The sequence below is a fragment of the Grammomys surdaster genome, unplaced genomic scaffold (assembly GCF_004785775.1).
Source record: "Grammomys surdaster isolate TR1022 unplaced genomic scaffold, NIH_TR_1.0 126176, whole genome shotgun sequence".
Taxonomy (NCBI): Eukaryota; Metazoa; Chordata; class Mammalia; order Rodentia; family Muridae; genus Grammomys; species Grammomys surdaster.
Window position 1 is genome coordinate 6154461 of NW_021620983.1, and position 12827 is coordinate 6167287.

Here is a 12827-nt window from a genome sequence, read left to right on the forward strand (position 1 = left end):
GGGGTTTTCAACCCAATAGGAAGAAAAATAATATCAACCAGACTCTCCAGAGTTCCCAAGGACTAAACCACCTACCAAAGAGTACACATGGAGGGACACATGGCTCCAGCTGCATATATAACAGAGGATGGCCTTATCTGGTATCAATGGGAGGAGAGGCCCTTGGTCCTATGAAGGCTCGATGCCCCAGAGGGAATCAAGGATGGGGAGATGGAAGTGGGTGGATGGGGGAACACCTTCATAGAAGCAGAGGAGGGGGGATGAGATAGGGGAGTTCTTGGGGGGAAACACCTGGAAAGGGGATAACATTTAAAACGTAAATAAAGAAAATATCCAGTTTTTTTTAGAAAAGAAAAAAATGAATAAATAGAATACAGCACAAAGAAACAAAAACAAAAAAAAAACAAACAAACAAAATTGTAGACTGGATTCCTACAGGACAGGATGAAAATGAGTACTTAGCCTGAGTATGAAGAGGATGGCTCAGAAGTGGAGAGTTGCTGTGATTGTATCATGTAGACAATTCACAGCATGATCATTACAAAAATTAACATGGCTTCAGGTGGCTGGACAGGTCAGTGTGGTGGCCAACCTGTCCACAGTGTGAACCATGACCTAGACAAAAACCCCAAGCCAGCCTCCGATTTACAACTGTGTCATAAGGGAATTAACTATGTATTTCTTTGATTTTAATTTGAAAACTTAGCTAATTTCAGAAAAGCAAGTTAAAGGTGCAGTTTAAGCTCTGATAGGTTTTAAGAGGTGCCAACGTAAATTTTGATAGGTTTGCAGAACTTTTAGGGAATTTTTAAATTTACGTTGAAATAAGTTGATGGGGTTTAAGTTAGCAAAGTTAATAACTTTATGGGTGGATCACTAGCGCCCACAGAGGCTGGAGATGTTTCTCTGTGGGGCTGGGGTTACTGATGGTTGTGAGCAGCCCCACGTGAGTGATGCTAACAAACCTGAGCCCTGTGCCAGAGCAACAAACACTGTTAATCTCTGAGCCATCTCTCTAGCCCAAGATTTCAGTTCTACATTTGTTTTAGCATCATGTGTATTTACTCAAGTTTATACTCCCTGTAAACTCTAGGGAGAGAGAACTCTGGGTTAGAGACATTATTGAAAAACAATAAAAAATAACCAGACATCAGAAAGTATTGATACCATTTCCACATACTCAAATTCCTGTGAAATTAGCTACGGAAAATAATATATCGAGTTAGCACATACATATTGAGAGCTAACAAAAAAAATCACCTTTTCTTTCTATAAGAACTGCTGGCATTCATTAGCATCTTCGGATATAATTTCATGCAATTTGTTTTTTTTAATTTATAAAACTGTTTCCAGGTGTGATAACATCCATCACGAGATACAGTTTAAAAATAAAAAACGACAGCATTCGCTTCCAAAATTTATGTGTGTTCTAATTATACAAAAAAGTAATTTGTTAATGAAATCTCTCTCTCTCTCTCTCTCTCTCTCTCTCTCTCTCTCTCTCTCTCTCTCTCTCTCTCATGATGTTACACTCTCTAAAGATGTTTTTAAGGAAAAAACAAAAACAAAAAACAAACAAAAAAGATGTTTTCAAGGTGAAAAAAAATGAATTCCAGAGTCCAGGTATTTCCATAAGCCCTATCACTGCTTTTTAATGGCTTTTAACTATTCACCCTAACAGTATGCTTGGTAATTCTTTCTTAGACTTACTTTTCAATATGCTGAGCAGAAAGCCTAATGACAGGTGAAATATCTTTGGGGGCTTACGGTTGCCAGAGCAGACTCTGGCGATACAGTTATGAAAGCCGTAGGGTACTAAGGTTGAGCAGCGGAGGAAATGCTGACACACTTGGTATCAGATATTCTTCATGACGACTGAACATAGGTGAGGAACAGCAGAGCAAGGGGAGCGTTTGGTGTAACTCTTGGTTTCGGGGATACAGACCACGGCAGAGGACCTAGCAGGAGAGTCCAGCAGCTGTCAGAAAGGAAGCTTGCTCCGGTCTGAGCGGATCTGGAAGCACAGAGCTATGAATGGGAGCACAGAATGCTCAGGAAGCTTTCTCCTTTCTTCTTTCAGCCCTCGGGATGGTGGCCCTCAGCGTTCAGGGTGGATCATCTTCCCTCAGCTAAACCTCTCTAGAGACATCTTCACAGATACCCCGGGGACATGCTTCACTATCTAGAGATATCTTCACAGAGGCCCCAGGGTCATACTTCACTAGTTCCCTGGGTGTCATTAAATCCAATCAAGTTGACAGTAAAAATTAACCATTCCGATTTCGTTTATTTGGACATCCTGTCACAAGGGCTGGACACATGACTCAGCAGAAAATAGTGTTTGCGGTCAAACTTGATGACACAAGTTCCATTCCAGGGAACCACAAGGTAGAGGGAGAAAACCAACTCCTCAAAGTTGTCCACTGACTTCAGGTATGCCATACCATGGCACAGGTGTGCACACATAAACACATATACGCAAATGATAATAAACAAACAAATATGTAATTTTAAAAGATTTTTTTAAAGTACAACAAGCTGCCCCAGGGTCCTAAGAAAACTTGGGACAGTATTCATTTTAGGTGCAGATGTCATTGTCTGTGTTCATTAAATTCTTTTCTGAGCACTCTTTAGATAAAGGTAAGAAGCATATGGTTAGGATAAAAAGGAAGGGCGCTTGCAGCAGCCCAGTGGGAGAAGCAGACTCCTGAGAGATTTGTCCATAATTAGGACAGAGCCTGTCTGGGAGATGTTGTTACTTGGGAGGGGAAAGCACCAGCTGGAACCATCTGTAGGAAGATGGCAATATTAAAGCCCCATAAGAGGCAAATGCCCCCTCTTCAGACCCCTCCATTGCAACCCAGCTGGCAACCCTACAGCTTCCAGAGTTCAAGTCTCCCAGCGCCTGAATTCTAAGTATCCCAGACAGTGTGGGCTGTGAGACCTACTCCCCGTTGTGGGCAGCTCCATTATCTGTACTTTCTCATCACCGAACCTCTTTCTAATCTTTTAAATCGATATTGGTGGGTGTAGAACACCTGGCCGTGCAATGTCACAAATCTCCCAGGCTTCTGGAGGATGTGCCGTTCTAGCCAAAAGAATCTAATCCACCTCCAGAAGTAGCCTGACCTCTTCATTGAATGAATGCATGAGTACAGAGGTTAAACGCACATTCAACACAAAATAAAACAGGAATACTCCATCCCTGTGTGTGCGTGTGTAATCACAGAGTCCCAAGCCTGTAGCGCATGCTTGGTGTCTATATCATATGTTACCAGATACCAGTTGTATATTACAGGCTGCATATGCAATACCATATGGACACTATAAAATATCACATGTGTTGTCGGGATAATTTTACATTTAGTGCATGATTAAAATGTCCTATACTGCATACCTAGCTTTCCTGTGTGCGCAGAGGTTTGTCTAGCAAATCACCTTCCTGATCGACCTCAAATAAAATCTGAGTTAAGGTCTCGTTACGTAAGATTAAAAAACAATATGGAAACGTGAATGCGGTTTGTTTTTCCTCCCTCGGGTTCTGCCATACAGAGCTAGCATGCGCGCAGCTGTCAATACTCAATTCATCTGCTACGGGGCGGCTTCGCCTTTCACTCACTGTGACATTTTTAAAGTGGCAAAAAAAAAAAGAGAGAGAGAGAGAAAGAGAGAGAGCTTAAAGCAGGCATATTTGTCACTTTTCTTTCTGGTGACCTTTTAAACACTGAGGAAAATTACTCTATATGTACCAAAGCCTTTAATCATTACTCGTGCATTTCACAATAGTGTTTTATATAGCAGTGTCATTTTAAAGGTAAGAAATGTGCATTGTACTTTCTACGGGCTGCTGTTTATTTAATTATGCAAGAATTTAAACATAATAAAACCTCATACATAGTTCTGAGCTGTGGCCAACATGCATTGCAACTGTCATGTGTTGTCTCATTTTTAAAGTGGAAAGTCAGAAATAACTTACACACACCCTCGGCTTCCAGCTTTTAAATTCTCATAAGGAGCTGAAATAGACTTATTCAATACATTTATATTTTAAAGGGGGGCTACGGTGGGATAGGACTGGGATAGTTTCAAGAAGGTGAAAAATTAGCTCTCGCCCGTGCTCAGGTCGGCTGTGCGGTCTCTAGGGCATCACTGAACATCTCTGATTTATATAGTGTGATCTCATCGAGTGTGAAGTCACACGCGCCAGTCTGTATTGGGAGAAAGAAATTAGCAAACGTTTGCACCCGAGTTCTAAAATCCTCTTAAAAAGCGAAGCTAACTTGATAGGACTTTGAGTCCAAAGTGTATTATCGTGTTAGCTAGAAATACGGATACAATGTTTGATTATTTTAATGTACCAAAAAGAGATTGAATGTTACAAAGAAGCTGATGCTGACCTTAGCAGAAGACTGGGTAACGCGTCGGTCTTTCCTAAAAATAGGAACTGAGATGCGCCACACCTGGTGTGGAACGGTATTTAAAACGGCGAAGGACACAACAGGGTCATGTTTAGAGCTGTTCTTATTCTCATCACTTTCCAGACATTTGAGGCCAGCCTGGACTCCATAATGAAACACTGTCTAAAGGTAGTGGGTTGGGGGAGGGAGGGAGGGATGGAGGGAGGGAGGGAGGGAGGGAGGGAGGGAGGGAGGGAGGGAGGGAGGAAGGGGTGGGTGGGTGGATGGATGGATGGATGGACATTGGGTGGACAAAGGAGAAGGAGGGATAAGCAAGAGCCAGGGAAGGAAGGTTGGTAAAAATGTAACATCCCAGCTGGAGAGATGACTCCATGGGCAAGCACATCTGCCACACAATCCTGAGGACCTGAGTTCATCGTCCAGCACTCTTGTAAAAGTTGGGTGTGGCCATGCACACCTTCAGGGCTTGGGGCTGTGGAGAAGAGAGATAGACTGACTGCTGGGGCTCGCCCACTGAGAGATGCAGACTCTGAGGAATGCAGCAGGGGGCAACCGAGGAGACCAAGGATAATCCTCTATGATCTCTGCTTACACGTACTCGAACACACACACACATGCACACACATGCACATATGCACTCACACACACATGCACACACATGCACATATGCATGCACACACACATGCACATATGCATGCCCACACACATGCACACATACACACATGCACATGCACACACGCATGCACATACATGCACACACATGCACACACATGCACACACGCATGCACATATGCACACGCACACACATGCACACACGCATGCACATACGCACACGCACACACATGCACACACGCATGCACACACGCATGTGCATACACACAAATACACACAGGTGCACACACACATACATTATATCACAATACAAACTAAGCAAACAGTACACGAACACACGCACACACATGCACACACATGCACACATGCATGCACACACACATGCACACGTGCATGCACACACACAGGTGCACACACACACACATACATTATATCACAATACAAACTAAGCAAACAGTAAATAAAGTACAAAACCTTGTCTTGTAGGCCTGGAGCTTTTCCTGGGTCCTACTCGGGGACAAGGAACCTTATTTGTAGTCAGCTCTTGGTAGCCACCTGGTGAGTGGTGTCTCTTACTAGAATTCTGGCAAGACCATCTCTCCAAGCTTTGCCATGACCACAACATGGTGACTTGAGCTCTCAGCTGTGGCCAACATGCATTTCAACTGCCGTGTGTCTCAATTTTCAAGTGGAAATTCAGAAATAACTTACACACCCTCAACTTCCAGCTCTTAAGTTCTGATAAAGAACTGCTGGTTCTGCCATTCAGAGAAAAGCCAGCCATGATCTAAATGCAGCATCCTCCCTGCCCAATAACTGCCTTGGAGACTTCGTTCCCTGGCCTGGGCTAGCTTGTGAACAGGAGACAAGGAACAATGGCCTCCAATCAAAGCCAAGGAACATGACATCTCTCATGACACCCTCTCGACACTCAGTCTTCTCAGGAGGCTGGGGTGATAGAGAAAGTGGGAATCTTCAATGACAGAAGTACACTCCCACAAAGCGCTATAGTAAAGATAAGTATATAGGATTATTTGAAATTATGTAAATCAGCAAAGTTTGCAACAGGAACTTGAGGGGGGTCATAGTGAATAAAATTCTCCAGCCAAGTGAGAGTGCGTAATTAGATTCCTTAACAAAGATGGCAGTGGGGTGGGTGTCCAGTCCTCAGAGAAGTAAGGTAGCTGAGAAGTAGCTGCAGTCAGTCACTGAGGCTGGAGGCAAGTGGGACTCAGTGGTGACCCCCTCCTGGCATCACCACAAGCCAATGAGGTTTTCCTCAAGGAAATAACATTCCCAACTCTGAGGCTCCTGCGGAAAATGGTTGGAGTGGGAAGAGGCACAGTGAGCTTTACTGGAATAGTCCAGGCAGGAGAGCCTGTGCCCTCAGCCACACTGGTGTAAGAAATGTGTCGGGAGGATGGAGAGAAGGACCCACCAGAGCTTGATGGATGAGTGTGATGAGGACTGGAAGATACGGATTATTCTCCATCTCCTGGTTCATTCTCCTGACTAAATAGGTGAATGTTATTTCGTTATGGAAATACTTAAATACGGTCGCACCAGATGTTAGAATGACGGGTCTACAAATCTGCTCCTACTTGAAATAAACATTTGTATTCAAGAGAAATGTTTTTGCTTATATTTGACATTCTAGAATGAAGAATGAGTCTGTATTTTCTCACAGACTGCAAGTCATTCTGAATACATAACACCCGCCACTATTAGGTTCTCTTGCCATTGACGGAACCCTTTTCCCAGCCAGGAGATAACCCTGAAATGACATTATGTAACTCTCTGTTACATGCTTAGTGAAACAGAATGCTGGTCTTTGTAGTTCACACAGCACCTGCATGGCTATAATATTCTATGCACTTTTAAGTGGAACAAATTTATTTTATGTGCATAAGAAAAATGATTGCAGTCCAGGCTCAGAAAAAAAATGTTTCCAAAAAAAATGCCCACCTACGTGCATAGCTCCTGGGACTATATCAAGTCTCACAGAATCGACCTCTGTAAGACATGATGTCAGTATCCTATCCTCCGTCAGTGCTATGACAGACAATTTCCTATGCTACTATGACACTTAACTCACTGAAATGATCTTCTCCCAAATTTCCAGAACATTCTCAGACCCCAGGGAAGGCAAGCTGTGCTTGGGAAAGTGTTCTGGAGAAAAGACAGTCTGTTTTTTCGGTTTTGTTTGTTTGTTTGTTTCTCAGCAACTACAGGGTCCACTGAAGCTCAGAAGCAAACAGCCTCCCTCCATCCCAGGAGTTGTACCCAAGGTAACTGAGCTCATCCTTGCTGGGACTCACCGTATGAATGGTACACCAAGAGCAACAACATAAGGGAGGGGGAAACACCACACCAGAGGCATCATTTGATCTTTGGAAACAGCCTCATCCCCTTCTCTGCATATTCTGAGACCTCCAGGCCTTGATGAACTCAACAGGAGGAATCTCACACTCTGCAAGTCCTGGATTAGGTAGGTTGAGGGAAAAATATGGAGAGTAGCCGGCCACCTCACCTAATGGGTCTGTCTCTCTGTTTTGCTGGATCCCGGATTGTGCTGGCTAGCTCACGTGGGCTTCTTAAAGCCAATCTCTGGAAATTTTATGAGCCAGTTGACAATATGTTGGAGGCTTGAAAATTGGCTATGGTTAAAAAAAAAAGTGTCAACTATAGAAACTGTCAAGCACAGAAAGTTCAGGTCTTTCCTCACCCAGAGCCTATTATTAAAAGTTTACCAGTTAAAAGCTGTCCTCCAGCCTTCGGGAGGTGAGAGGTCATTGAGAAATCTTGTTTGCAGATGCCTGGCACCCTCTCCTGGGTATCTTCACCCTGGAATCTTGGTGCTCGCTGACAATATCCGAATTGGGTCTTACCAACACGTTTCTACTGTCTCTCTCTAAAGCAACCACTCATGTGTGTCATGGGTAGGTTGTACAACTGCTAAACTGCCTCGCCTTAAATAGATGATAATTCTAGGAAATCCTCATACTTCCATCTGCCCTCTCCTAAAGTTTACAGCTGCTAATTATTTTTCCTCAGATCTTCAGCTTGGACGTCAACATGGACTCACTCTGTCTTCTTTCAATCTGCTACCCGTGCAAGACCAAGCATAGGGAAATGCCACCACAGCCTCAAGAGCAACTTGAAACTGACAATTCCCTCAGCTTCGGTTTCTGGCCAAAAAGAGTTAAGACTTTGTCGGCTGCAAGCCACTAGGGGCTTCAGAAAGTCAGTCAAATCTGCCGACTCAACACATTTTAGCTTTCGATGGAAAAGATGCCAGCCGAAGCAAAACGAGAAGACATTTCCAGGGAGTGGTAGAACTGAGTCGGAGGGAATAGGGACAAATTGAAATAATTTCTGTTTCCAAGATTCCCAACGAGATTATATACCTCGTCAACCTGTCTGTACCTCATCTGCTCCGTGAAATATTATCTCAGCCATTTTGCAAATGTCATGACGAGAACGGCCATCTAAATCTTCTGGCTTTGCAGAAGTATTACCCTGACATCTTCGTTTCCATCATCCCTGCACCAGGCCTTCCCGAGCTACACTGATGCAGCCCTCTTCTGTGTACAGTACTATTCTTCTGAAGTAGATAACAGCCACTATTTAAGGTGCTGTTGGATGACTTCAGTGCATTTAACATTTTTTAAGAATATAATATAGGTGGCGACGTGGCACCTTGCTTGTCATTCTCAGAGTCATGGGTTTGGTCCCCAGTACTCCGTAGTTGTGGTGGTGCACACCCACTAACCAGCACTCAGGAAGTGAAGCCAGGGCCATCAGAAGTGCAAAGTCATCGTCAGCTACCTTGAGCTTCAAGTTCAGCCTGCACTGCGTGGTACTCAGTGTCAAAAAATGTATTTTTAAGTAGACATATCTTTAATTTATTAAAACTTTATCATAAAGAACTTATAAATTAAAAAAAAAACTACACAGCACAATAACCAGACCTGCTCAAAGCTCAATAAAAAAAAATCTCAGCATCTCCATGAATTTCCATACAGTTAGAACACTGTAGCTCTGACGCGGGGGAGCTTCACATTCAATTTTACACTTTTACTCATAAAAATATATTTGATAGTGAGAAGTGACCATGAACCTGTAAATATTCACATTATACATTACATACGTTATATATAACCAACCTATCTCCTGTGTTACCTGCTTCTCATGCTTTTTTTTTCCCCTTTTCTGGTTTTATAGGTTTCCTTTAAATGTGTTTCAGGCATATACAAAAATACATGTTCAAATAAATGTTGACAGATGTATATATCCATGAGATCCTTGCCACGTTCAGGCTGGAGAATACGTGCATCAAAACATCCCCAAACCGCTCGTCCTCTGACCCACCCACCGGCTGCCATACCACCCATCCTCTGACCCACCCACCGGCTCCTTTGCGCAGCTGGCAGGCAACACCCAATTCGCTTCTGTAAAACTCAGCTACATTTCTGCTCAAAGCTCAATAAAGAGAGATCCATACACTCTGTCCTTTATAACTGGCCTCTTTGACTTAGCATAATGATTTTTCTAACATTTTTTAACATTTAACATTAACATTGATTTACTACTATTTTTTTTATCGTAATATCTGTGCATATCCATGCATATCCGTGCAGAAGACGGTAGAATGTGAGGCTGTAAGACTAGCAAAAATTTGCCAGCAGCAGCCGAGGACCAACCAGGAGCCCAAGCAGCTCCGACTCCTGGTTCCTGCCACCGAGTCCGTGAGGACTCCCTTGAGAGCCTTTTGCTTTGCAGGTTTGCTTTGTTTTGTTTGGAGGGAGGGGTTGAGACTCAGTTTTACTCCGGTAACCTAAAAGTCACTAAATTCATAAAAGCTCCCCCTACCCCGTGGACTCCATGTGTGAACAGCTCACTCAGCTGGTTTGAGGGACTTCTCTGACAGAGGTGCCATCTTCCGTTTGCAGTTTACAGCAGCGGCTTCCCTTATGACTGTTTTAATTCCTGCCGGAGTGATAAGGATATCGTCCTTGGGGTCTGACTTTTGATATTCCCCAAAAGCTCCTTGTGAGGCTGAGCAGTGATAAGACTTTCGGCTCCCGCTGCTCACGGGACCATTGTGGGGGAAAAACTCACTGTGCCGTGGCTCAGGGGTGATGCTTGATTAATGGAGTTTATCAAATGTATTTTGACCTAAGATATTTTCGACTTTCAATGGCTTATCAGGAAGTCACCGCATCATAAGTTATGGAATAGTCATTGAGAAGGTGGGTTAGAGAACAGAGGGAGAAAAAAAAGGAAAAAAAAAAAGAAACCTGCAAATATCTGGTCATTTCTTCCCCATATTTTTCTTTTAAAAAAAAAATAGTGCCCACAGTAAGTAGAAGTGAAAGTATAATCAACAACTTCAAAAATAAGTAACCCGGGGGGTCCAGTGAGAGAGCTCAGTGGTTAGAGCACTGGCGGCTCTTGCAGAGAACTCCGGACTCCGTTCCCAGCCTCCACACGAGACAGCTCACAGTCATCCGTGGCTGCAATTCCAGGAGATCAGATGCCCTCTTCTGGCCTCTGTGGGCCTCAGGCATGCACATGGTGCACCGATATACACGTAGACAAAACAAATAAAAAAAATAAGTAAATAAATCTTTTTTAATAAATAATATAGGTCTCATCCATCCAGGTGGCTGGTTGAACAGAGAGCCAGGTCCTTCTGACTGTCCTGCGCTGACTGGGGTTAATTGCTGCACCCACCGTCACCACTCAAACAGACCAACTCTCCCCTCTAAGACTGGGGCACTGACAGAGACTTACTCAGAATAAAACCCTGCTCCTTCCTCCTTCCGCCCTCCACTTTAATTTGCTACTGAGGATGAGTGATCTAAAAGTTCTCATCTCGTCAAAACGCAGATAAATGTGGCCTGCTTTGAGTTTATGGTACCCACGCCCGCTGAGAGGTCTGCACCACTGTACAATTGTCAAGAAAAAAAAATTAATGCTTCTAATTCAAGGACGAAAATAAAATGGCTCTAAAATAAAGTTTAGCATTTCTTTCTCTTTTTTTTTTGGCACTTAAAATATCCTTCTATTTGTGCTCTTCTAGCTGAGCATATGACTTGCAAAGTGGGGTAGCCATAAACCAGGATGCTGTAACACCCTCCTCACAGACATTTGTCAGAAAAAAAAAATAATAATTAGCTTGCTGGCTGACGGAACACTAATACAGCAGTCCGGTCCGTTTCATTTGGTCCTTTTTCAACAATTTCAAAGAGTTCCAGAGAGCTAGACAAAGAAGACGGGAATGCTCTCGATCCTACCCCAGGCCTGATGAAGAGTATTTCTTGATGCTGATAAAACTCTTGGACCAGATCCTTAATTCTGAACCTTTTGAATCTTGTCCATCAGTGTGGCAGACTTGTTCCCAATGCTGCAAGGAACGACTTTCCAGCTTGGCCTGAAGAATGCATGCGGGTTAGAAACAATATTGTCATTGGCCTAGCATTGGCAGAATTGGTGGAAAGTCAGACAACTGTTGTTCTAGAGTTTGAGCTAATAGTGCCCTCTGTTTTCCATTTTGGCTCCCAATGACACAATTACCAGATGGCTAAGAAGCCACTAGAATAGAAGTAAAGAACCACCACAGAAGACCAATCCAGGAAATGCTCACAGCATCCAGTGGTTGAAAACAGCAATCTGGATGCTCAAAGATGAAAAGGGAGAGAGAAACACAGCAGAACTCGCTTGCCTCCTGCCTTTCACCAAACACACAGTTTATTTAAAACTTCGCCCAGACTCACCACTCTCAAAGAAGCCCACTCATTCCTTCAGAAGCCAAGACTTTATACATCAGTCTACTGGAAGACTTAAAAGGTTCTTCCTGGGTCTGCCCAAGATTTACAATCAGTGAGTCTAAGATGGAGGACAGACCTCTGCAGTCTTTAAAAAAATCTTTCCAGAGCCAGTGAGATGGCTCAGCAGGTAAAGAGGCTTGCCACGGAAACTGTGAACTGAAGGTTGGAGAGAACAGACTGCCACAAGGTATCCTCTGTCTGCCACATGCACATTGACTGCACTGTTACGGGGCACCTGTGTGCCCATCAACTAGTTACTTTGTTAATAATAAGCAAACAGATATTTTTTAAAAAAAAAATCTTTCCAAATGATTCTGACAATCATAGAATTCTGAGTCTACTTGCAATGAGGAATTTCAAATGCCATACCGATGCAGAAGTACTCAGCTGGGTAGCTCTTCAGTTTCCCACTTCCACCGCACTTCCTCCTACACTGGGCAGAGTCCCAGGGCTCCTCCTGCCTCTGCCTCCTCAGTGTGAGGACTGTGAAAGCACATGTCACCACACTTGCTTTTTTATGTGGGTTCTGGGAAAACCAACCTTGGGTTCTCGTGCTTGAAATGGCTGAAGTTCTAGCTCCATGAAGGTCAATGTGTGGACTTCCATCGGAGGTTGGAAACAGGGCCTGTGTTCAGCTGGCTCTGATAATGACATCTGGGCAGACTACAGGGTCTTCTTGGCCAAGGGGCAATTGCTTCTGCAGTAATTAGACCTAAAGTCAAATCTCCTGTTTGGATGAACAGCAGTCATCCGGACAAGATAACGCTCACCCAGGGCAAGCTCAGAAGAGCAAACAGCCATGTGACTTCCACCGGGCTGAATCTCACAGTTGTTTAAAGACTCGGAAAATACTGAACATGAAAAGCATTATACTTATAAGAATACCAAAAGGGCTGCAAATGAAAGCCAACACTTGGAAACATAAACCAAAATTCTTATTATTTATACTTTAGTAGAAAAGAAG